We start from the raw sequence: 24,010 nt of genomic DNA, 5'->3' as shown, positions 1-24,010 counted from the left end.
TTACTTTCAGCATTGGATATATTTGCCAGAAAGAAAATCAATAAAAAAACATGAAACTTAATCTGCAGTAGAAATTAAATGGACCTAATAGATATTTACCCAACCTTTCATAGAAAGGCTACAAAATTCACGTTGTTCTCTTCAGCATATAAACTATTCTTAAAGATAGACCATATGTTAGGTCAGAAGACAAGTCTTAAAACATTCAAAAAAGGTAACATAATATCAAGCATCTTCTCTGACCAAAATGGCATAAAACTAGAAATAAAAAATGAGAAGAATTTTGGAAACTATAAAAACACATGAAAATTAAACAATATGCTCCTGAATGACCAGTGGGTCAACAAAAAAAAGTAAAAAGGAAATTAAAAAATTTATTGAAACAAATGCTAATAGAAATTCAACATACCAAAACCAACAAGGTACAGCAAAAATAGTACTAAGAGGGAAAATTACAGTTGTCAGTGTCTACATCAATAAAAAGAAAAACTTCCAATAAACAATTTGTATTAAGTCCATTCTCAAGCTGCTATGAAGAAATACCTGAAACTGTGTCATTAATAAAGAAAAGGGGCTTAATTAACTCACAGTTTCACATGGCTGGGGAGACCTCAGGAAACTTAACAATCATGGAGGAATGTACCTCTTTACCATGCAGCAGGAAAGAGAATGAGTGTCAGCAAGGGAAATGCCAGATGCTTATACAACCATCAGATCTCATGAGAACTCACTCACTGTCATGAGAACAGCATGGGGGAACTGCCCCAGTGATTCAATTACATCCCACTGAGTTTCTCCCATGACATGTAGGGATTATGGGAAGTACAATTCAAGATGAGATTTGGGTGGGGACACAGCCAAACCATATGACAATCTAATAATGCATCTGAAATAACTAGAAAAGAAAGGGCAAATCACACACAAAATTAGAAGGAAAAAAATTATGAAGAATAGGGCACAAATAAATGTAATTGAAATAAACACAATACAAAAGATCAATGAAATAAAACTGTTTTTTTTTTAAAGATAAAGAAAACTGACAAACTTTTAGCCACACCGTCTAAGAATAAAAGAGAGAAAACTCAAATAAATTAATAGAAGAAAAAGGAAATATTACAACTAATACTATAGAAATTCAAAAGATCATTGGTGGTTACTGTGAGCAACTATATGCTAACTAACAGGAAAATCTAGAAAAAATGGTTAAATTCCTAGACACAAATAATATACTAAGATTTAATCACGGAGAAGTCCACAACCCGAACAGACCAATAACACATAATGAGATAGAAGCTGTAATATGAAGTCTCCAAGTAAATAAGAGCCTGGGACTTGATGGCTACACAGTTGAATTCTACCAAACAGTTGAGGATGAATACCAATCCTACTCAAACTATTTTGAAAAACGGATGAGGAAAGGCTTCCAAACTTATTTTAGGACATCAGTATTACCCTGATACCAAAACCAGAGAAAGACACCTAAAAAAAGAACTAGAGGCCAATATCACTGATGAATTTTGATGCAAAAATTCTCAATAATAGCAATCCAATTTTAACAATATATCAAAAACTTCATTCATCATGATCAAGTGGGATATATTCCTGGGGTGCAAGAATGGTTCAACATATGGAAATCAATTAATGTGAAACATAATAACAACAGAATGAAAACAGGACAAAAACAATACAATCATTTCAACTGATAACGAAAAAAAAATTGATAAAATTCAACATCCCTTCTTGATAAAGACTTTCAAAAAACTAAGATAGAAGGAACATACTTCAACATCATAAATATTATATATAAAAGACCATAGCTAGTGTCATACTGAATGGACAACAATTGAAAGCCTTTCCTCAAAATATCTGGAACCACAAGGATGGCCATTTTCACCACTATTATTTAACATAGTACTAGAAGTCCTAGCTAGAGCAATCAAACAAGAGAAAAAAATTAAAAGCATCAGAATTGGAAAGGAAGAAGTGAAATTATCTTTGTTTGCAGGTGATATAATCTTATATTTGGATAAATGTGAAAATTCCACCAAAAAGCTATTATAACTGATAAATTCAGTCAAGTTTCAGGATACAAAACTAGTATACAAATATCAGTATCATTTGTATATGACCACAGTAAACAATTGGAAAAAATAAAAAAGTAATCCCATTTACAATAGCCAAAAATAAAATTACCTAGGAGTTAACCAAATAAGTGAAACATCTTTACAATAAAACCTATAAAACATAGATTAAAAACATTGAAGAGCATGCCAAAAATGGAAATATATTCCATGCTCATGAAATGGAAGAATCAATATTGGTAAAATGTCCATACTACCCAAAGCAATCTACAGATTCAATACAATCCCATTCAAAACACCAATGACATTCTTCCCATAAATAGAAAAAACAATGTTAAAATGTATATGGTGACACAATATAGCCCAAATACTCAAAGCTATCCTAAGCAAAAAGAAAAAAACTGGAGGAATCACATTACCTGACTTCAAATTACACTACAGAGCTATAATAATCAAAACACCATGGTAAGGGCGTAAAAACAGGCGCACAGACCAATGCAACAGAATAGAGAACACAGACACAAATCCACTTATCTAAATAAACTCATTATTGACAAAGGCGCCAATAATGTACATTAGGGAAAAGACAGTCTCTTCAAAAAATGGTGCTGGGAATAGCAGATATCCATATGCAGAGGAATGAAACTAGACACCTGTCTCTTGCCATATACATAAATCAAAATGGATTTAATTATTTAATGAAATCTAAAGAATCTAATAATTTATTAATTAAATCTAAAAAATCCAAAAAATTAATTCTTTAATTAAATTTAAGACATCAAACTATGAAACTAATGCAAGAAAACACTGGGGAAAATCTCTAGAACATTGGTCTGGGCAAAAATTTCTTGAGTAGTATGCCACAAGCAAAGGCAACCAATGCAAAAATGGACAAGTGGGATCACATTAAATTAAAAAGCTTCTGTACAGCAAAAGAAACAACTAACAAAGTGAAGAGACAAACCATAGAATGGAAGAAAGTATTTGCAAACTACCCATCTGAGGCAAGTAACTAATAAACAGAATGTATAAGGAGCTCAAATGACTGTCTAGGGGAAAAGTCTAACAATCTGATTAAAAATGGACAAAAGATTTCAATAGACATTTCTCGAAGGAGGACATACAGATAACAAACAGGCATATGAAAAGGTGCTCAGCATCATTGATCATCAATTGATCATCAGATAAATGCAAATAAAAAAAGTGAGACATCATCACACCTCAGTTAAAATGGCTTTTATACAAAATATAGGCAATTATAAATGCTGAATAGGATGTATGAAAAAGGGAATCCTGGTACACTGTTGGTGGGAATATAATAAATTAGTAAAACCACAATGGAGAACAGTTTAGAGGCTCCTCAAAAAAAAAAAAAAAAAAAAACTCACCTAAAAATAGAGCTACCACACAGCCCAGCAATCCCTTTACTGGGTATAAACCTCAAAAAAGGAAATCAGGATATCAAATGGATATCTGCACTCCCAGGCCTTTTGCAGCTCTATTCACAATAGCTAACATTTTGAGGCAACGTAAGTGCCTATCAACAGATTAATGGGTAAAGAAAATGTGGTACTTATACACAATGGAGTACTATTCAGCCATAAAAACAAGATCCTGTCATTTGCAACAACATGGCTGCAGCTAGAGTTCATTATGTTAAATGAAATAAGCCAGGCACAGAAAAACAAACTTTCACGTTCTCACTTTTTGTGTGTGAAAACTAAATATTAAAATAATTGAACTCATGAAGGTAGAAAGTAGAATTATGGTTACCAGAGGCAAGGTAAGGTAGTGGAGTGGCAGGGAATGTGGGGATGGTTAATGGGTCCAAAAAGTAGACAGAAAGAACAAGACCTAGTATTTGACAGCACAACGGGGTGGCTACAGTCATTGATAATTTAATTGTTTGAGCAATTCTCCTGCCTCAGCCTCCTGAGTAGCTGGGATTATAGGCACACACCACCACACCCAACTAATTTTTGTATTTTTAGAGACAGAGTTTTGCCATGTTGGCCAGGCTGGTCTCAAACTCCTGACCTCAGGTGATTCACCTGCCTCAGCCTCCCAAAGTGCTGGGGTTACAGGTGTGAGCCACCATGCCATGGCCTCTTCTTTGTGTTAGAAATAATCACAAAGGATAAATGCTTGAGGGGTTGGATACCTCAGTTATCATGATATAATTATTGTTCATTGCATGTCTGAATCAACATTATCTCATGGACCCTATAAATACATATACCTGTTTTGTACATATAAAAAGTAAAAAATTAAAAAGTATTAATTTTATATTTTACAATAACTAGAAGATTTAGAATGATATCAACACAAATAAATTGTATATATCACAATTAACCAGATTTGCTTATTAAACATTGTGTGCATATACTGAAAAAATATGTACCCCATAAATATGTACAAGTGTTATGTATAAATTAGAAAAGAAAAAGAAATCAAGAAAGTATTCTGGAGGAGGTAAGCACAGGTAGGAAAAAGAGAAGAGAGACTTAGCAATGAGAAAATGAGGCAAAATATATATAGTATAGAAAATCTTCAATCCTGTATTGTTTTGTTGCAATTCATTGATTTAGGAGGACTGTAAAAGGGCTGTCCTCTCATCTGGCTTTCCTCTGAAGTGCTTCTAAGGCATTACTTCTTTAGATCTTCCCATTAAAAGACTACTGGAGAGAGGCTACAGGCTGTTACCCCATGGATGTTGCAGAAGTCTAGTCTAAAATTGTCTGAAGTACATGTTGTACCTCAGCATCCCTACTCTAATGACTGAAGTCAGAGCTGTGAAGAGGGGTGAGGTTGAACAGCTATCACTGAGGAATTAGAGTTATTATTCAACAATGTTTAACTGAAGAAAGGAAAAATAGCATACAAAACAGAACACTGGAGCAGATGCCAAATCTTGTCTTTGAAATTCAAATGTAGGGAGCCTGCAGCTAGAGCACCACTGACATATCACATGCAGGGCATAGAGATGTAAGATATTTGCCAGATCTGGGTATGAGACTAATATATTACCAGGTTTATTCAACATTTAATCAAGATCAGAAGCTAGGTATGCTCAAACCTACAATTTGATCAATCTCAGTGTCTGTAGCTGAGTGAAGTTCTGATAAAATAAGGATAGACACTCATTATCAAAATAAGTAGCACACCATGAATAAAATGATTATGGTTCAACATCAATTGGTAACCCAAATTGACCCTGGCAATTTAATCAGATGCAAACTCTCACTAATATTTGAATGAGATAAATATAATCTTATCACAACAAAAGCCACTGGGAATTATAAGAGGTGGAAGCAAGGGAGGGAGATACGGTTGAAAAACAATTGGGTACTATGCTCAGTACCTGGGCGATGGGATCAATTGCGTCCCAAACGTCAGCATTACACGATATAACTATGTAACAAACTTGTACGTGTAACCCTGAATCTAAAGTAAAAGTTGAAATTATTTTTAAAAAGACAAGCAAAAGATGACATTAAATACTAGCATCAAGCAACTATTTTGAACATTTAAATACAGGCATTAGAAAAATAAGACATCAGCAATTAAAGTATTTCCATTGATAAAGTATAAGCAAAGAAAACTCCCCACCAAAAAAAAAAAAAAAAAAAAGAAAAGGAAAGAAATACACTCTAAAGGGAACTTTTCATTTTTTTCCCACCACTCTTATCTCACATTTTGTCTTTTGGCATGTCAAACTTGAAGACACTCCAATTTTTAAAAAAATAATTTAGCAACTTTAGCCAGGTAAGAAATTGAACCAGATACCATGAGAGTAACTGGCCAATTGCTCAGACAAGGCCACCAATTTTCTAGATATACTAATTTTTTTTTTCAAGAGTTGCTCTTCATTAAGGGAATTTATTTTCAAGCAGATCACTGTTCTGATTTGCTTGGAAGAAAAAGAAATAAAGGAATTGAAGAAAGAATAAGACTAAAATTTAGTATTTGGCTAGACTTCCAACTTCTTAGAATTATTAACTTTGGCAACAGTGAGACCTCGAGAGGACCAAGCCTTCTGAAAAGATCTGAACACTGCAATCATGCATGTATATAGTACGTATATCATTTTCTTATGTAATATTTTTTATAATAAAAGTAATTCTTCTTGCAAGGCTATCGCGGGATTGTATCAGAACAATTTCCTGTTGGATGCTGTAGTGTAGTAAGTAAAAGGATAAATAGGTATATATACACTATCTCACCTGCTGAATCCTCAAGGGGTTTAGAAGATCAACATATATACCACAACAAAAAAGAAGTCTAGTGGCTATAGTAGATATGTCCTTAATGGAACTACTGTTGTCAAACAACCTTTAAAAAATACGTGCACAGCAACTTACAGGCACTTTGTCTCTTGAAAGAAACTGGTCTTGTGACTTTAATTCATTGTCCAGCTGGCATTGAAGAGATGCTCTAAGAAGTAAGCCCAAAAAACTCACCTAAATTTTGTGAACAGAGACCATAACTCTTTTCATTAGCTTTGCTGAATACCTAATACAGAGCTTCACGCTAAACAGTAGTTCAAATAATAAATGAGCAAAGTGTTTTACCTGTTCCTATTTCACTTCTAGCTTCATTTTTACATTTGTTAATTGTTTTGCCTAAAAAACTCATTTTTTCCATTTTATTATTATTCCATTTCCTTACTCTTTCTCTGGCTATACATGCTCTCAAATTTTCTGGGTGTTAGATCAACTTTTCTCCATGTTTACTTTCATCTTTCCATTTATGTTTGACACATTCATAATGCCCCTGGGTAACATCACGCTTGCCAGACCTCTTTCTGGCCATACTCCTTTCTGCATATATTCCCTAAAGGTTACTCCCCTCCAGCATTCAAAAACAAATATCTCAGAAATCACATTATGTAGATTCTTGTTTCCTAAAGAAGAATTAACTCTTGTAATTTGTATTAGTGAAGAAGACAAATCAAGGCTTGTTTTCAGAAAATTCACTTTTTGTAATCACATAACTCCTCAGTTGAAGGTAGATAAATATGATTGAGATTGATGTTGAGATCTACACCATTTATTGAAACTGACAACTATAGAATATGAAAGGAGAAACCAGCGAGTCTTACTGGCCAACAATCTGTTAGGGTATTCTTAATAATTTATTATCTTACTGTAGCCTAAATTCTATGGTGGAGGTATGGTTTATGTTCATACGAGTTGCAGCAATCCCGAATCATGTTAAGTTTCTTACTGTCAGTTTTCTTAAGCTCCATGGAGGTGATTCAGACACTTTTTCATAAATGGTTGTATATGACTTTGTGTTGCCAAGAAGTAATGTAAGGCAAGGATCATAGCAACAGATACCTGTTATATAATTCGCTGTTCATTGAGTTCTTTTATAAGTGGACAGTCTCAGTCAAACCTATCTCTCCATTAAGATTGAATTACAAATTCAGTCTTTTGGTTAGTACCATGCAAATATAGATATCTTGGTATGTATGGGCTTCACCTTTCCTAATTTTTTTCAGTATGAACTAACTACAGAAGTTCAGTAACATTTTTACATTTATTTATTTTTCAATACAGTGGTTTTTTGCATACATTGCATGTAATATAGTTAAGAAAATTACTACTGCTGTTTTTCAAAATCAGAATGGTTGCTCCATAAAGACTTCACTTGTGGAAAGATTATTTATGTTGATGAATTTGAACTGGTTGATCTCAAACAGTGTTTTCTCCACTTTTTATCTCCTATGCACATAGAAAATTCTGAGCAATTAATTAGCAATTTAATTAAATAAAGGCAAGTCAGGAAGATCCTCAAATGTCACCATGCTCTGTGGTTGATTCCATTCATTGGATGCAGCTCTTTCAGGACAACGAACAAAACTAATGTCATAATCACTCTAGCAAATGTATTGCTTTTCAGACATTTAACAAGTATTTTTTTCAATATCTACTATACACAAGACTCTGTGCTAAGTTATTATCCCATTATTGTGTCTGTATGTCATGATGGAATTAATCAGTAGCTTTTAAATTTTGTATAAGCAATGCCAGAATGTTTTTCACCATTGTTAGCTATGAAAACATAAGTAGTGAGATAGTTGCATAGCCTGCTGTTCCTACCAAAATTGCAAGTTAGTTTCTGTCCTTTTGCATTTACATTTATTGTATATATAATTTTGAGTAATAGGCAGTTATTCTCCATCATTTTCAACCCTAAGTCTACAGGTTTGAGTAAACATAAGTGGTAAGAAATAGTGGGCTCTGCTAATAATGTATTATGATTAGCTGAACTTAAGTTTCTATCTCCTCAAGACAGATTTGATTCAGCAATCAAAGTGAAACAATCTGGGCATATGTTCTCCATTAATAGTTAATACAAAAAAGCTTATACCATCTCCAGGGCAGAAAGAGGGGGAAATTCTCTCAAGAAGAAACTATGTAGTTATAGATAAGATCAAAGACAAGGTAGATAAGGAAAAGAAATTTATTTTGTGTCCCAGCTGAAAATATTTTGAAGAAAACTATTTCCCACAAGATGAGATATTAATAATATTAGATACATTTTAAGGAAAAAAGAGAATGAAAGCCTTTTACTCTTCCAAACCCCATTCTTGAGAACAATGTATATACCTTACCACTACCTCTGGACAGAATCAGCAATAACTAGGGAGATCAAAATTCATTTACTTTCGTCATAACCAGGGCACCACACTTGCAAGATTTAAGGGGCCAAATTGATTTCCTTAGGCAGAGGTGATGTCCTGGCAGATTAGGGTGAAAGCATAGAAAATCAATTTTTGAATAAGAAAAGGTTGGAGAAAGGGATAGAATGAGCAAGTTAGGAGCCTCAAAAAGGATCATTTATATGCTCAAAAGATCTAAGGAGTATTCCTGGAAAACTCCATCCCTCCACTCCCATCTGTCACCCACAGCTTACAATGACCCAGGCAGAATGATATATCCTGTGGGCAGTACAAGGGGTACTGCAAAAGTGCTATAATTTTTCCTCACACCTACCCCACCTCAATCTATTTGGTTTTGGAAAAATCACCTGATTCAGTAGTAACAATTTTATGGCTTCTTTTGGGTCAGCATACTTTCTAGACAGTATCACAATAGATAGGAACGTTCCATTCACCCTTGCAGGCCAATTTCCTCATTTTGGTCTATTGAGGATACATAATCTATATTCCACAAAGAAAGCTACCTGATACCAACCATTTCATGCTACCCCAAACCATTTAGTTTAAATAATAATCTCATTATTCAACCTAATAGTAAATTTCCCTTTTATATAGTCTAAAGCATGACAATTTGTAGCTAACTTTTTCAGAAAAAAGTCTATGCTCATATTAAGTTTTCAGAAAAATATCAGCAAGTTAGTACAAACAGCAAAATACTTTAGTGACAAACTTCTTTCCAAACTCTGCTTGTGCACTTCCCCTTCCTGTCTCATGAGATTAATAAGTGAGGCTGAGCAAGCATATTAAACACATACACAGGTGAGTAAACCAAGGCATGCAGAAACACAATCATCCTCAGTGACTAACTCAATGGAAGAATGCCTTCTCTAAACTTGAATAACAGCACATGTTCTTTGCATCAGTAGTGTCTAACCTCAGTTGCTCTTTAGAATCTCTAGGATAGCAGTTACAAATCCTTATGTGAGAAGCAGTGGTTATCAGCAGCTCTCTTAAAAAAAAAAAAAAAAAAAAAAAAAAAACATAATTAGTGTATGAATCCTGCACTGGCAACCAAGGTATCCAGGTTATCTCATCACAACTGACTAGGTGGCTGATATGATCCATGGAGAGGAAGGAAGAACAGTGTGGTGCAGTGGCCTACCTGAGAGGTACATGGGGCAGGGAAGCCCCCACCCACTAGCCAAGGGAGTGGTGAGTGAGCATACTATGCATATGGGGAACTGTGCTTATTCCATTGAACTGTGCAACCCATGGATCAGAAGATCCCACTTGCAAACCCACACCACCAGGGCCTAGGGTCCCAACTCCAGAGCTGTGCAGATCCTCAATATCCTCTCAACTAGAATCAGCTTAAGCCTTCTGAGTTCCCAAGGGGAAGAGTGAACAGCACCACAGGTACAGCTGTCTACTATCTAAGCCTGTTGAGTTCCTTGGGGGAGGGGAAGCTGCCATCACTGGGACTCATAACTGCCTAACACACTAAGCTCCCTGGGCAGGGGAAGGGCAGCATCCATCTCTATAGCTCCAGGTGATGCTTTTCTCCTACTGGAGCCAAGGAGGCTGAATGGCTTCATCCTAAGAAGTGTCCCCTACAGCCCAACACATTAGCTGTAGCAGACTGTGGTCAGAGTGCCTCTTCAGGCCTGACCATGACCCATCCTTCTTCACTGGGCAGGATCTCCCTGCAGGAACTTCAAAAACTCCAGTCAGGAGTTCAGGAACAAAACCCTGATCTGCCTGGGCCTGAGCTCCTAGGGGAGGGGTGGCCACAGTCTGCATACCAGCAGAATTAACCTTTCCTCCTGGTAGTTCTGAAAAATCTGGGCAGCCCAGATGAGTGGGTTTCCCCCTAGCAAACCATACCTCCTTCATCAAGGGATAGTCAAAGTGCTTTGTTAAACAGGTTCTTTTCTCCATGCCACCTGACTGGGTGAGACCCACCAACAGGGGTTGTCAGACACCCTATACAGAAGTGATCCTACTGGTATCAGGTTTGTGGCCCTCAAAGTCAGAGAACCCAGGAGGAGGAGCAGGTTGTTTACTGTTTTTTTAGCCTTCCTCAGTGACATTTCCAGGTGTGGGAGTGAACCAAATGATTAGGGCCTGAAGTGAACCCTCAGCAAACTGCAGCAGCCCTACAGAATAGGGACATAACCATTGAAAGAGAAACAAACAGAAAGCAACAACAACAGCATCAACAATAAAAAAAAGTCTGCACAAAAACCCCATCCAAGTGTTGGCAGCCTCAAAGATCAAAACTAGACAAACTCATGAAGATGAGAAAGAATCAATGAATGAATGCTGAAAACCCAAAAGGCCAGAGTTCCTCTTCTCCTCCAAATGACTGCAATGCCTCTCCAGCAAGGGTACAGAACTGGATGAAGGATAAGATGTATGAATTGACAGAAGTAGGCTTCAGAAGATGGGTCATAAACTTTACTGAGCTAAAGGATCATGCTCTAACCTAACACAAACAAGCTAAAAACTTCGATGAAAGGTTAGAGGAGCTGCTAACTAGAATAACCAATTTAAAGAGGAACATAAATGACCTGATGGAGATGAATAACATAATACAAGAACTTCGTGAAGCATACATAAGTATCAATAGGCAAATCAGCCTAGCAGAAGAAAGGATATCAGGGTTTGAAGGCCACCTTGTTGAAATAAGGCATCCAGATAGGATTAGAGAAAAAAAAAGTGAAAAGGAACAAACAAAGCCTCCAAGAAATATGGGACTACATAAAAAGATTAAACCTATGATTGACTGGAGTACCAGAAGGAGATGGGTAGAATGGAAACAAGCTGAAAAACACACTTCAGGATATTATCCAGGAGAATTTCCCCAACCTAGCAAGACAGACAAACATGAAAATTCATGAAATACAGAGAACATCACTAAGATACTCCATGAAAAGATCAACCACAAGACACATAATCATCAGATTCTCCAAGGTGGAATGTAGGAAAAAATGTTAAGGGCAGCTAGAGAGAAAGGCCAGGTCACCTACAAAGGGAAGCTCATCAGACTAACAGCGGACCTCTCAGCAGAATCCCTACAAGCCAGAAGAGATTGGGAGCCAATATTCAACATTCTTTAAAGAAAAGCATTTTCAACCCAGAATATCATATCCAACCAAACTAAGCCTCATAAGCAAAGAAGCAAAAATTTTTCCAAACAAGCAAGTGCTGAGGGATTTTGTCACCACCAGATATGCCCTGCAAGAGCTCCTGAAGGAAACAATAAATATGGAAAGGAAAAACAAGTACCAAGCATTGGAAAAACACACCAAAATATCAAGACCAATGATACTATGGAAAAACTGCATCAAATAGTGTGCAGAATAACCAGATAGTATCATGATGACAGGATCCAATTCACATTCAACAATGCTAACCTTAAATGTAAATGGACTAAATGCACCAATTAAAAGACACAGACTGGCAAATTGGATAAAGAGTCAAGACCCATTGGTGTGTTATATTAAGGAGACCCATCTCATGTGCAAAGACACACATAGGTTGAAAATAAAGTGATGGAGAAAATTTTACCAAGCAAATGAAAAGCAAAAGAAACAAAACAAAACAAAAAACAGGGTTTGCAATCCTAGTCTCTAACAAAACTGACTTTAATGCACCCAATACAGGAGCACTCAGATTCATAAAACAAGTTCTTAGATATCTACAGAGACTTAGACTCCCACACAGTAATAGTGAGAGACTTTAACACCCCACTGTCAATATTAGACAGATTGAGACAGAAACTTAACAAGGATATTCAGACTTGAACTCAGCTCTGGATCAAGCAGACCTAATACACATCTACAGAACCCTTCACCCCAAATCAACAGAATATACATTCTTCTCTGTGACACAAGGCACATATTACAAAATCAACCACATAGTTGGAAGTACAACAACTCTCAGCAAATGCAAAAGAACGGAAATCATAACAAACAGATCTCAGACCACAGTGCAATCAAACTAAAACTCAGGATTAAGAGACTCACTCCAAACCACACAATTACATGGAAATTGAACAACCTGCTCCTGAATGACTCCTGGGTAAATAATGAAACTAAGGCAGAAATCAAGAAATTCTTAGAAGCCAATGAGAACAAAGACACAATGTACCAGAATCTCTGGGACACATCTAAAGCAATATAAATAATGAAATTTATAGCACTAAATGCCCACATCAGAAAGCTAGAAAGACATCAAATTTACACCCTACCACCACAATTAAAAGAACTAGAGAAGCAAGAGCAAACTAAATGTAAAGCTAGCAGAAGACAAGAAATAACTAATGTGAGAGAAGAAATGAAGGTGATAGAGACACAAAAAGCCCTGCAAAAAAATCAGTGAATCCAGGAAGTGTTTGTTTGTTTGTTTTTGAGACAGAGTCTGGCTCTGTCACCCAGACTGGAATGCGGTACTGTGATCTCAGCTCACTGCAACCTCTGCCTCCTAGCTTCAAGCAATTCTCCTGCCTCAGCCTGATTTTTTGAAAAAATTAACAAAATAGACTGCTAGCTAAACTAATTAAAAATGAGAATAGACACAATAAAAAATGATAAAGGGGATATCACCACTGACAACACAGAAACACAAGTTACCATTCGACAATACTATAAACACCTCTATGCAAATAAACTAGAAAATCTCGAAGAAATGGATAAATTCCTGGACACATACACCATCCCAAGATTAAAGCAGGAAGAAGTTGAATCACTGCATAGACATTAACAAGTTTGGAAATAGAGGCAGTAATTAATAGCCTACAAACCAAAAAATACCCAGGACAAAACAGATTCACAGCTGAATTCTATGAGAGGTACAAAGAGAAGCTGGTACCATTCCTTCTGAAATTATTCCAAACAATTGTAAAAGAGGGATTTCTCCCCAACACATTTTATGAAGCCAGCATCATCCTGAAACTGAAACCTGGCAGACACAACAAAAAAAACAAAACTTCAGGCCAATATCCCTGATGAGCATTTATGTGAAAATCCTCAGTAAAATACTGGCAAACTGAAACCAGCAGCACATCAACAAACTTATCCACCACAATCAAGTCGGCTTAATCTCTGTGATGCAAGTCTGGTTCAGCATACACAAATCAATAAACGTAATCCATCACATAAACAGAAACAAAGATAAAAACCACATGATTATCTCAGTAGATGCAGAAAAGGCCTTTGATAAAATTCAATATCACTTCATGTTAAAAACTATCAATAAACTAGGTATTGATGAAGCATATCTCAAAATAATTAGCTATTTATAGCAAACCCACAGCCAATATCATATTGAATGGGCAAAAGCTGGAAGCACTGCCTTTGAAAATTGATAAAACACAAGAATGCCCTCTCTCCCCACTCCTATTCAACATAGTATTGGAAGTTCTGGACAGGGCAATCAGGCTAGAGAAAGAAAGAAAGGGTATCAAAATAGGAAGAGAGGAAGTCCAATTGTCTCTCTCTGCAAACTGCATCACTGTATATTTAGAAAACCACATCATCTCAGCCCCAAAACTGCTTAAGCTGATAAACAACTTCAGCCAAATCTTAGGATACAAAATCAATGTGTACAAATCACAAGCATTCCTATATACCAACAATAGAAAAGCAGAGTCAAATCATGAATAAACTCTCATTTGCAATTGTTGTAAAGAGGATAAGACACCTAGGAACACAGCTAACAGGGATGTGAAGGACCTCTTCAAGGATAACTACAAACCACTGCTCAAGGAAGTAAGAGAGGACATAAACAAATGGAAAACTATTCCATCCTCATGAATAGGAAGAATCAGTATCATGAAAATAGCCATACGGCCTAAAGTAATTTACAGATTCAATGCTATTCCCATCAAACTGCCATTTCAATTCTTCACAGAATTAGAAAAAAACAATTTTAAAAAATCAAAAAAGACCCATATTGCCAAGACAATCCTAAGCAAAAGAATAAAGCTGGAGATAACGTGGTATCTGAGTTCAAAGTATACTATAAGGCTACAATAACCAAAACAACATGGACTGGTACCAAAACAGACATTTAGACCAATGGGACAGAACAGAGGCCTCAGAAATAATGCCACACATCTATAACCATCTGATCTTCGACAAACCTGATAAAAACAAGCAATAGGAAAAGGATTCCCTATTTGATAAATGGTGCTGTGAAAACTGGCTAGCTATATGCAGAAAACTGAATCTGAATTCCTTCCTTGAACCTTATACAAAAATTAACTCAAGATGGATTAAATACTTAAATGTAAATATCAAAACCATAAAAACCCTAGAAGAAAACCTGGGCAATACCATTCAGGACATAGGCATGTGCAAAAACTTCATGACAAAAAAAAAAAAAAAAAAAAGCAATTGCAACAAAAGCCAAAATTGACAAATGGGATCTACTTAAAGAGCTTCTGCACAGCAGTGAACAGGCAACCTAGAGAATGGGAGAAAATTTTTGCAAGCTCCCCATCTGACAAAGGTCTAACATCCAGAATTTACAAAGAACTTAAACAAATTTACAAGAAAAACAACCCATCAAAAAGTGGGCAAGGGATATGAACAGACACTTCTTTAAAAAAGACATTTACGCAGCCAACAAACATGATAAAAAGCTCAACATCACTGATCATCAGAGAAATGCAAATCAAAATACAATGAGATAGCATCTCACGCCAGTGAGAATGGTGATTAAGTAAAAAGTCAAGAAACAATAGATGCTAGAGAGGCTGTAGAGAAATAGGAGCAATTTTACACTGTTGGTGGGAATGTAAATTAGTTCAACCATTGTGGAAAACAGCACAGAGATTCTTCAAGGATCTAGAACCAGAAATACCATTTGACCTAGCAATCCCATTACCCAAAGGAATATAAATCATTTTACTCTAAAGATGCATGCACATGTATGTTTATTACAGCACTATTTACAATGTGGTACATATATATCATGGAATATTATTTAGCCATAAAAAGGAATGAGATTATGTCCTTTGCAGGGACATGGATAAAGCTGGAAGTCATCATCATCAGCAAACTAACACAAGAATAGAAAACCAAACACTGCATGTTTTCACTGATAAGTAGGAGTTGAACAATGAGAACACATGGACACAGGGAGGGGAACAAACAACTCACTACAGCCTGTTAAGGGATGGGGGGCATGTGGTGGGAACTTAGAGAATGGGTCATGAGGTGCAGCAAGCCACCAAGGCACATGTATACCTCTGTATCACATCTGCATGTTCTGCACATGCATCCCAGAACTTAAAAATAAATAAATAAATAATAAATCCTTATGCTACAGGTCACTGCCTACACCATTAAATCACAGTGACTAATTATGGGGTTTTGTCAGCCATAGTTTTTTTAAACTCTACAGGTAATCCTAATGTGCAGCCAATTTGAGAATCAGTGTTTTACATAATAGTTTGCAACTGGGAAGGCTTTATTGAGAACTATATCTTCAAAATCTTTTATGGCAGTATTTTACATTCATATAATGGACATGGATGTGACATTGATGGAATATGGAACATGCTGCCCCAAAATATGGCACCTTGGTGTTTAAAGAAAAACAGTACAATCTAGGAAGGTCATTTTTTTTTATCCTTTTCCTGTCTTTCTCTGAAGCAAGTTTCCAGAGGTGCCCTCCCTATTCCTGGAGGAAAGGAACATCATTGTCTCTGGAAACACAGGGACACAGAGAAGAATCTGAACAAACAGGTCTTGCTAAGCTCCTCCCAGTTTATTAGCGATTAGATTATACCCTCTTTGTCCAATCCATACTTACATGACTGCCTGCTCTTCATCAAACCAAAGATAAAAATAAACAGGTCTCTGTTTCTTTGGATTTCCATTTCTGAATCTTCCCATGTCAAATAAAACTCACATTAAATACATATATACGATTTTCTCTTGTTAATCTGTCTTCTGTTATAGAGGTCTCTGCCATAAGGGTGAGGAAAAGACAAATATTTCCTCCCCTACAACAACAAGCAGACCCTCCAAAATCCAAACTCACTTTGATAAGTTATAAATTTGTGGAAGGCTTGTTACTTTCTTAAGTCAAATGTTATAACATGGGCTGCGATCCTAAAATCTCTGATGTTACAAGAACACATGTTCTTTACTCAGAAACTGCTCTTGTGGATCTAAGGCCTTTGATATGATACAGTCTTCCCATGAAGCCCTTCGCATAGACAATAAAATTCATAGAGGCAAGCTTCATTAGGAGGATGCCAGTAAAGTCAGGGGAAAAAGTCAATGAAGCCCACTTACTTCCAGCATCAGGGAGAATTTTATGTTTAGTATTTTCTGGAGTGCAAATGTTGAAATGCCATTTTCTATTGATTTGCATTTGCTGGAAAGGCAGCAGGGGGTGCATGGTGAGCTTTATGAGCTTTCACAATCTTGCTGGCTGGTGTGGTTTTCATGCCATTGTGTTATTTAGTGTTATAACTGGCCTTGGTCATTTTATATTCCAAAATACTGATGGGGGAAAATATGACGTTTATTATTATTGGAATATGAAAAAGAGGTTCAGTTCTACTGTGCAAGAACTTGGGTACTTTTCCTGTAAAATCTTTATTTTCCAAATTTATATACTTTTAAAATCTGCATAGCTCTGTCTGACACACTGAATTATCCCAGGTGTTTATTTTGCCAGGGTAATTTCTCACTATTCTTTGCTCTTTCCCTCCCTTTTTTCTTTACCCTTTACTTCTGAATTCCCAGTGTTAGGAAGCAAGTGACCAATGGAGTAAAATGAATTAGTACATTTCTTATTGGCAGCTCTCTTGAGTAGCCACTATATAAAATTTGATTTAGCACATAAATCACCTAGAGGGGTAGAATTTAATCAGTGTCATAAGCCTATAGAATTTATAAAAACCTGAGATTCTTATATTGCTTAATTTTAAAGATTACAGTTTTTAATTTAGCCCTACTTTTCATTGCATGGGTCAGAGTTTAAATATACTACCATTTCAGTTTACTTTGACGAACCATTTTTTTCTTTTTCTTTTTTTTTTTTTTTTTTTTTCTGTTGTTGTTGTTATTGTTGAGATGGAGTCTTGCTCTGTTTCCCAGGCTGGAATGCAGTGGCACAATCTTGGATCACTGCAATCTCCATCTCCAGGGTTCAAGCAGTTCTCCTGACTCAGGCTCCCAAGTAGCTGGGATTATAGGTACCCGTCACCACACTTGGCTAATTGTTTTTTTGTATATTCAGTAGAGATGGGGTTTCACCATGTTGGCCAGGCTGGTTTTGAACTGTTGATCTCAAGTGATCCACCCACCTCAGTCTCCCAAAGTGCTGGGATTACAGGCATGAGCCACCATGCCTGGTCAGCACCATTTTTTTTTAATACAAAAATAAGTTCGCTTTTGGAATCATTTTTTTAAAAACTGAATCTATACTTAGTGATACTGTTTGGCTCTGTGTCCTCACCAGAATCTCACCTTGAACTGTAATCATCCCCATGCATCAAGGGTGGGACCAAGTGGAGATAACTGAATCATGGGGGTGGTTTTTCCCTATGTTGTTCTCATTACAGTGAGTGAGTTCTCCTGAGATCTGATGGTTTGATAAACATCTGGCATTTCCCCTGCTTTCACTCATTCTCTCTCCTGCCACCTTGTGAAGAGGTGCCTTCTGCCATGATTCTAAGTCTTCTGGTGGCTTTCTCAGCCATGTGAAACTGTGAGTTAATTAAACCTCTTTCCTTTACAAATTACCCAGTGTCAGGCAATTCTTTATGGCAGCTGAGAATGGACTAATGCACTCAACATTAAAATGACAATGATTATGAAGTTGTAAGAGTAACTTAACGTGGCAACATTTACTCTTTCAATTGTAAAATGCTTAATATGTTATAATTCGGGTATACCTCTAAAGTATAAATAATCTTAAATTATTACAGGAGAAATTTAGGACACAGTGTATTTCCTAAATCCATATTTCCCTGGCCTATAGAATAAGTTCTTGAACATTAAATAATGAAGATTGATTCAACTATTTATTCACAGTTATTCATTAAATGTCTGGTGTTTTCCATAAACTGACTTGGGCATGAGGATGGAATATAGTACTCTCAGGTCACTTCCAAATAGACAGAGAAACACTTAAATATCGTACATTCATATTCAAATACTGTAATGGCTTTGTGTATGTGAATGCTATAAGATCACAGTAAGGCCATGCAAACACTTTTCTGAGATACTCAGCTACATGTTCATTGGGAATATTACATTTGAGTTGATTTTTGAATTGGGAAGGAGTTCCCAGGAAAGAAACAAATAAAAGAAATTCCAGGCATAAAATAAAGCATTTGCAGCTACAAACAATGCAAGGAGTTTGGCAGGGACTTGGCTCTCAGAGTGAAAGTGGGGCAGTGGAAGGTGATGAGGCCCAAGGGACATCCAGGGTCTGGGAAGTCATGCAAAGTGATCTGAAGTTCATTCATTCGGGAAATTACTTGTGGTGAAGGCATAGTCAGTTCTTAAACTTTAAAGGGTAGATATGACATCAGTGGAGAGCTGGAGGAGGGATTGACAGTTTAGGAAATCAGCATAACAGTCCAATCGAACACCTACAACTGAAAACACAACCACATTTTAAAACTGCATGTTGATTACAAAAGCCCTGTTTTTATCTAAAAATGTATGTTTCACAAACTGCAAGTTAAAATGCAACCACTCTGCAGGATAGCTTCCAAACTTCTTATGAACTCAAAAACGATAGGCATTGTCAGGGAGACAATGAAGCCTAAAAATAATTTCGAATATCTGAAGGCACTCGGGGCAGATTTTAAACGCTGGCCATGACTAAGTTTCTCATCCTGGTATGTTACCAGGTAGAAAATCTGTTCTGTAAAAAAACAAACAAACAAAAATCTTACTTTTGGTACCTTTGTGTTATACAGAATGTTTCACAATATTTCTATCCATGCCAAAAAGTTATACCCATATATTTTTATAATTCTTGTTCTACCAAGCAATCACATAGTTTTTCTGTATTTGACAAATCTTCATTGAAATACATGAAAGAAATTAAATAGAAAATGTACCTGTCTTGGCACATGTTGGGGCAACTGGGAAAAATTTTCCCAGCTCCTAAGCCTTCCATGGGAATGGTTGTGGCCTCCACTGAGACTGACCATTGAGACTGACTTTTTGAAGCTTGACTTTTTCTTCTACCCAATTTTTCTTTCTTTCATTTTCCCTAGGTATTGACCCCCAGGGAACTCCTTACTAACTATACTGTCTGCTAAACCCCATGTCAGATTTTGCAACTTGAGAAACCAAGTGTATGACCCTTGGAAAAATCACTGAGAGTAAATGGCAGAGCAAGAATTTTAAATTCCTATCTGTTGGCTACTATGCCCATTTGGAAAACCTTGCTACAGAACTATTACCAATTCAAAATAATGCATCAACCAAAATTATTAAAGCTAATTCCACGTTCTGATAACTACCCAAAGAATTGCTCTCAAGAAACAATAAAATAAATGTCTGTACTTGATGCTTATTGATCAGCTGTGGTGGTAAAAAGACCACCACACAATCAGTTGTGGGACTGACTAGACTTTCTCAGACCTTATACCAAGTGGTTTGAATCATTTACGGGACGGCATAACTGACAGTTCTGCAATGGGCCAACTCATCTTTTGGAACAGGCTTGCAGGCCTCCTTATCCATGAATGGCAGCTCTGTTAAAACTTACCCTTTCTCCCTCTGCTCTACCCTTTTGGCATTCCCTAACTTTAAAAGATGCTTTGTTTTTAATTTTCAGTTACTATGGGTACATAATAGGGGTGTGTGTGTGGGTGTGTGTGTATATATATATATATATTCATGAGATATATGTAATGTTCTGATAAAAAAGCATATACTGTACAATAATCACATCAGGGTAATTGGAGGATCTGTCACCTCAAGCATTTATCATTTTTTTGTTATTAAGAACATTCCAATTTCATCCTTTTAATTATTTTAAAATATAGAATATACTATTATTGACTATAGTCATTTTGCTCTACTATCAAATACTAGATCTTATTCATTCCATGCAACTACATTTTTGCACTCATTAGCCATCCCCATTTTTACCTTTATTTTTATTGTTAGCATTTGACACCATCTCTTGTGACTTTGACAATTCATTTTGTTAATTTTCTCTCTTCTTCCCCACTAGACTGCCAGCTACATAAGGACATGGATTTTTGTCTGTTTTGTTCTCTCCTATATCCCCAGTGCCCAAATGAATGCCTGATACATAGTAGGCTGTCACTAGCATTTGCTGAATAAGTGAATAACTAAATGGTTATTTCTTCTTTGCAAAGGGTTTCCTGGGAAGAGCTGTTTCTCTCTATATACATCCCCCAAAATTTAGTGTAGACTTGAATTATAAGATCTGCCTCATTATAATATAGTCACATGTTTGCTTCAATACCTTTATATTAACTCATCTTCAGTCTTTTTAAATAGAACTCAAAACCTGTAATCAAGTATTCAAATACATCAGCTACCTATACATTTCACTTTTCCTGGATTTGTCTCCATCACCTTCTCCTTCAGCGTCAGCCTGAAAATTTTACTAACCACTCATCTGTGATGTATTTCTACTTCCTACATTCCATGTTTTCACCTCTCATCATTTACTTCCTAACATTCGGTGGAGCCCTTCCTCCAATAACTTTCTTTACCCATTATAGAGTGCCTATTCACACTCTAAAATGCCTTTATTATATTCTCATATTTGATAGTTCAGTTGTGTACAATATTTTAGTTTAGAAATAACTTGTGCTTTAAAATATGCAAATACTTCATTATCTTGTAGGTTCCCATTTTGTCAGTGAGGCATCCAATGCCATTCTGATCATTGATCCTTGGAATATATTAAGATTTTCTCTTTATCATTGGTGTAGGTTTCTATGATTGTGTATTTTTATTATTATTTTGCTCTTATTAAGCTGGCACTTTCAATCTGAGGAATTCATGTTCTTTACTTCTGCAAAGTTTACATAGAATATTTCAAGAATAATTTTCTGCCATTTTTTTCTGTTTCTCTCTGAATCTCATTTAGATTTTACTCATCTCTTACATATTCTCTAATTTTCTAAAGTTATTTTATCATATTTCTCATTTTTTCTGCTTTGAGATATTGTCTTAAAATTATCCTCTAAGCTTTTATTAGCATTTTCATTTAATTTCCAAGATATTATTCTATCCTCTACAGTTGGTTTTTAAAAATTTTAATACTATCTAGTGCTTATTCAATGAATGTGGTTTTTCCTAAAAATATTTTTGTATCATAATTATTTTAGTTTACTTCTCCCTACTCATAAACATGTTGCTCGTCCCCTTTCTCTATTCCTTTTTCCCTTTCTTTTTCTCTCTTCTCTCTTTTTTACATTACAGTTTCCCAAGTGCCAGAATTTTTGGCTGCCCACATATATTTACAAGTGAGATAACAGTAAAATGATTATATATACTTTGTGCATTAATGAGGCTTATAAAAATATTGGCCTTCGCAAATAGATAGGTAAGAATTCCAGCCATTTAATCAGGAGTTCCTCAAGTGGCAGTATTTCTAGGCCTTTGCTCCTAAGCCAATCAGAAACTTTTTAATGGTTTCTCAAACTATATCAAGAATGGAGCAAGTGTTGGGATATTCTCACAGTTCTATTAACAGATCACACTTAATTCTCCTGTTTTTACTATGGCATCCCACCCTGTCTTCAGTGGTATCTAGTGCCCTCTTGTCTGTAGCTTCTCTGGCTTAACCTCTCCAGAACATAAATTACAAGACCTGGAGGGCAGGGGTGGAGAGGTATGCAGACACTGTTGGTTGGATCAAGAGATTTAAGGTCACACTGGTCCTTTTAAAAATTTGCAACCTATTCTCCAATGTTAAACTCACCTGGTGAACAAAAATTTCAAGATTATTTTTTCAATCATACCACCAAAAAAAAAAAAAAAACAAACCTGGGGAGAAAAGATTTTGCATACTATTCCCAAGGCTTTCTATGGTTTTTTTTTTGTTAGAAACATTTTGTTTCATGTTAGCTTTCTTCTTGAGGGGTTGGCTTCCAGCTTTCTTTTACCTAATTAATCAGCTATTTCTATGTGTAGAGGTATAAATCATATTAATTGTTGCCCATTATTTCAAATAATACTTTTTCTATATTTTAAGAAATTTCTACATTGTAAAGTTTACATATCCAACAAAGATAAGAATCAGAATCCCATATTCCAAACCTCCCTTTCAGCAAGGAACAGACATATGACCTTTGTATCTATCAACAAAGAACACTATGAGCAAATTTCATTCAAAATTGAGCAGGGTGTCAAAACAGGACAAGGAGGATCTTCCATCCTATCTGTCTGGCCCAGCTGGCAAAAGAGGCATATGTGTGTCAGCGAAAGCAGGGACTACTTGCTGTCACAGAAATAGTGATTGAAAAGTTGGAAAAATAGTAATGATGGCAAAGTCCAGCTCCCAGTCTTTATTTATGGTAGCAGTTGCTTTCGTATCTTTCATATCAGCTGCACTTTCCCAGTTAAGACAACTGTGTTTCTTGGTATGGTGTGCTAGCTCCTAGTTGCTTTCTTTAGACCTCACAAAACTGTGAGCCACCTTATATCCTTTACTAAACCACTGTATTTGTCTGTTCTTGCGTTGCTATAAAGAACTACCTGAGATTGGGTAATTTATAAGAAAATAAGTTTAATTGGCCTATGGTTCTATAGGCTGTACAGGAAGCATAACACTAGCATCTACTTCAGGGGAGGCTTCTAGAAGCTTATGATCATGGTGGAAGGTGAAGTGGGAGATTACATGTCGCATGGCACAAGTGGGAGAAAGAGATAGCACAACAATTATGAACCTTGAAAAATTACACTGAGTGAAAATAAAAGTCAAAGAAACACCAAATATTGTATGGCTGTATTTATATTAAATGTCCAGCAAAGGAAAATAAACAGAAGGAGAATGTAGATTAGTGTTTGTCAGGTTCTGGAGGGAGGGAAGAAGGGGTATAGTACTTCTTTTGGGGATGACAAAATGTTCTAAAATTAGTGATGACAGATGTATAATTCTGTGAATATACTAAAAGCCACTAAATTATATACTTTCAAAGCATGAATTTTATGACATGTACACTATATTTCAGTAAGGCTATTATTAAACCAGAAAGAAGAAATAAACAGAACAAAAATTTATTTCTCCA

This window comes from Sapajus apella, unplaced genomic scaffold, assembly GCF_009761245.1.
Source record: "Sapajus apella isolate SASKATOON/1434 unplaced genomic scaffold, GSC_monkey_1.0 scaffold17, whole genome shotgun sequence".
NCBI classification, from domain to species: domain Eukaryota; kingdom Metazoa; phylum Chordata; class Mammalia; order Primates; family Cebidae; genus Sapajus; species Sapajus apella.
The sequence above is the reverse complement of the archived record's forward strand: the minus strand, read 5'-3'. Positions refer to the sequence as shown.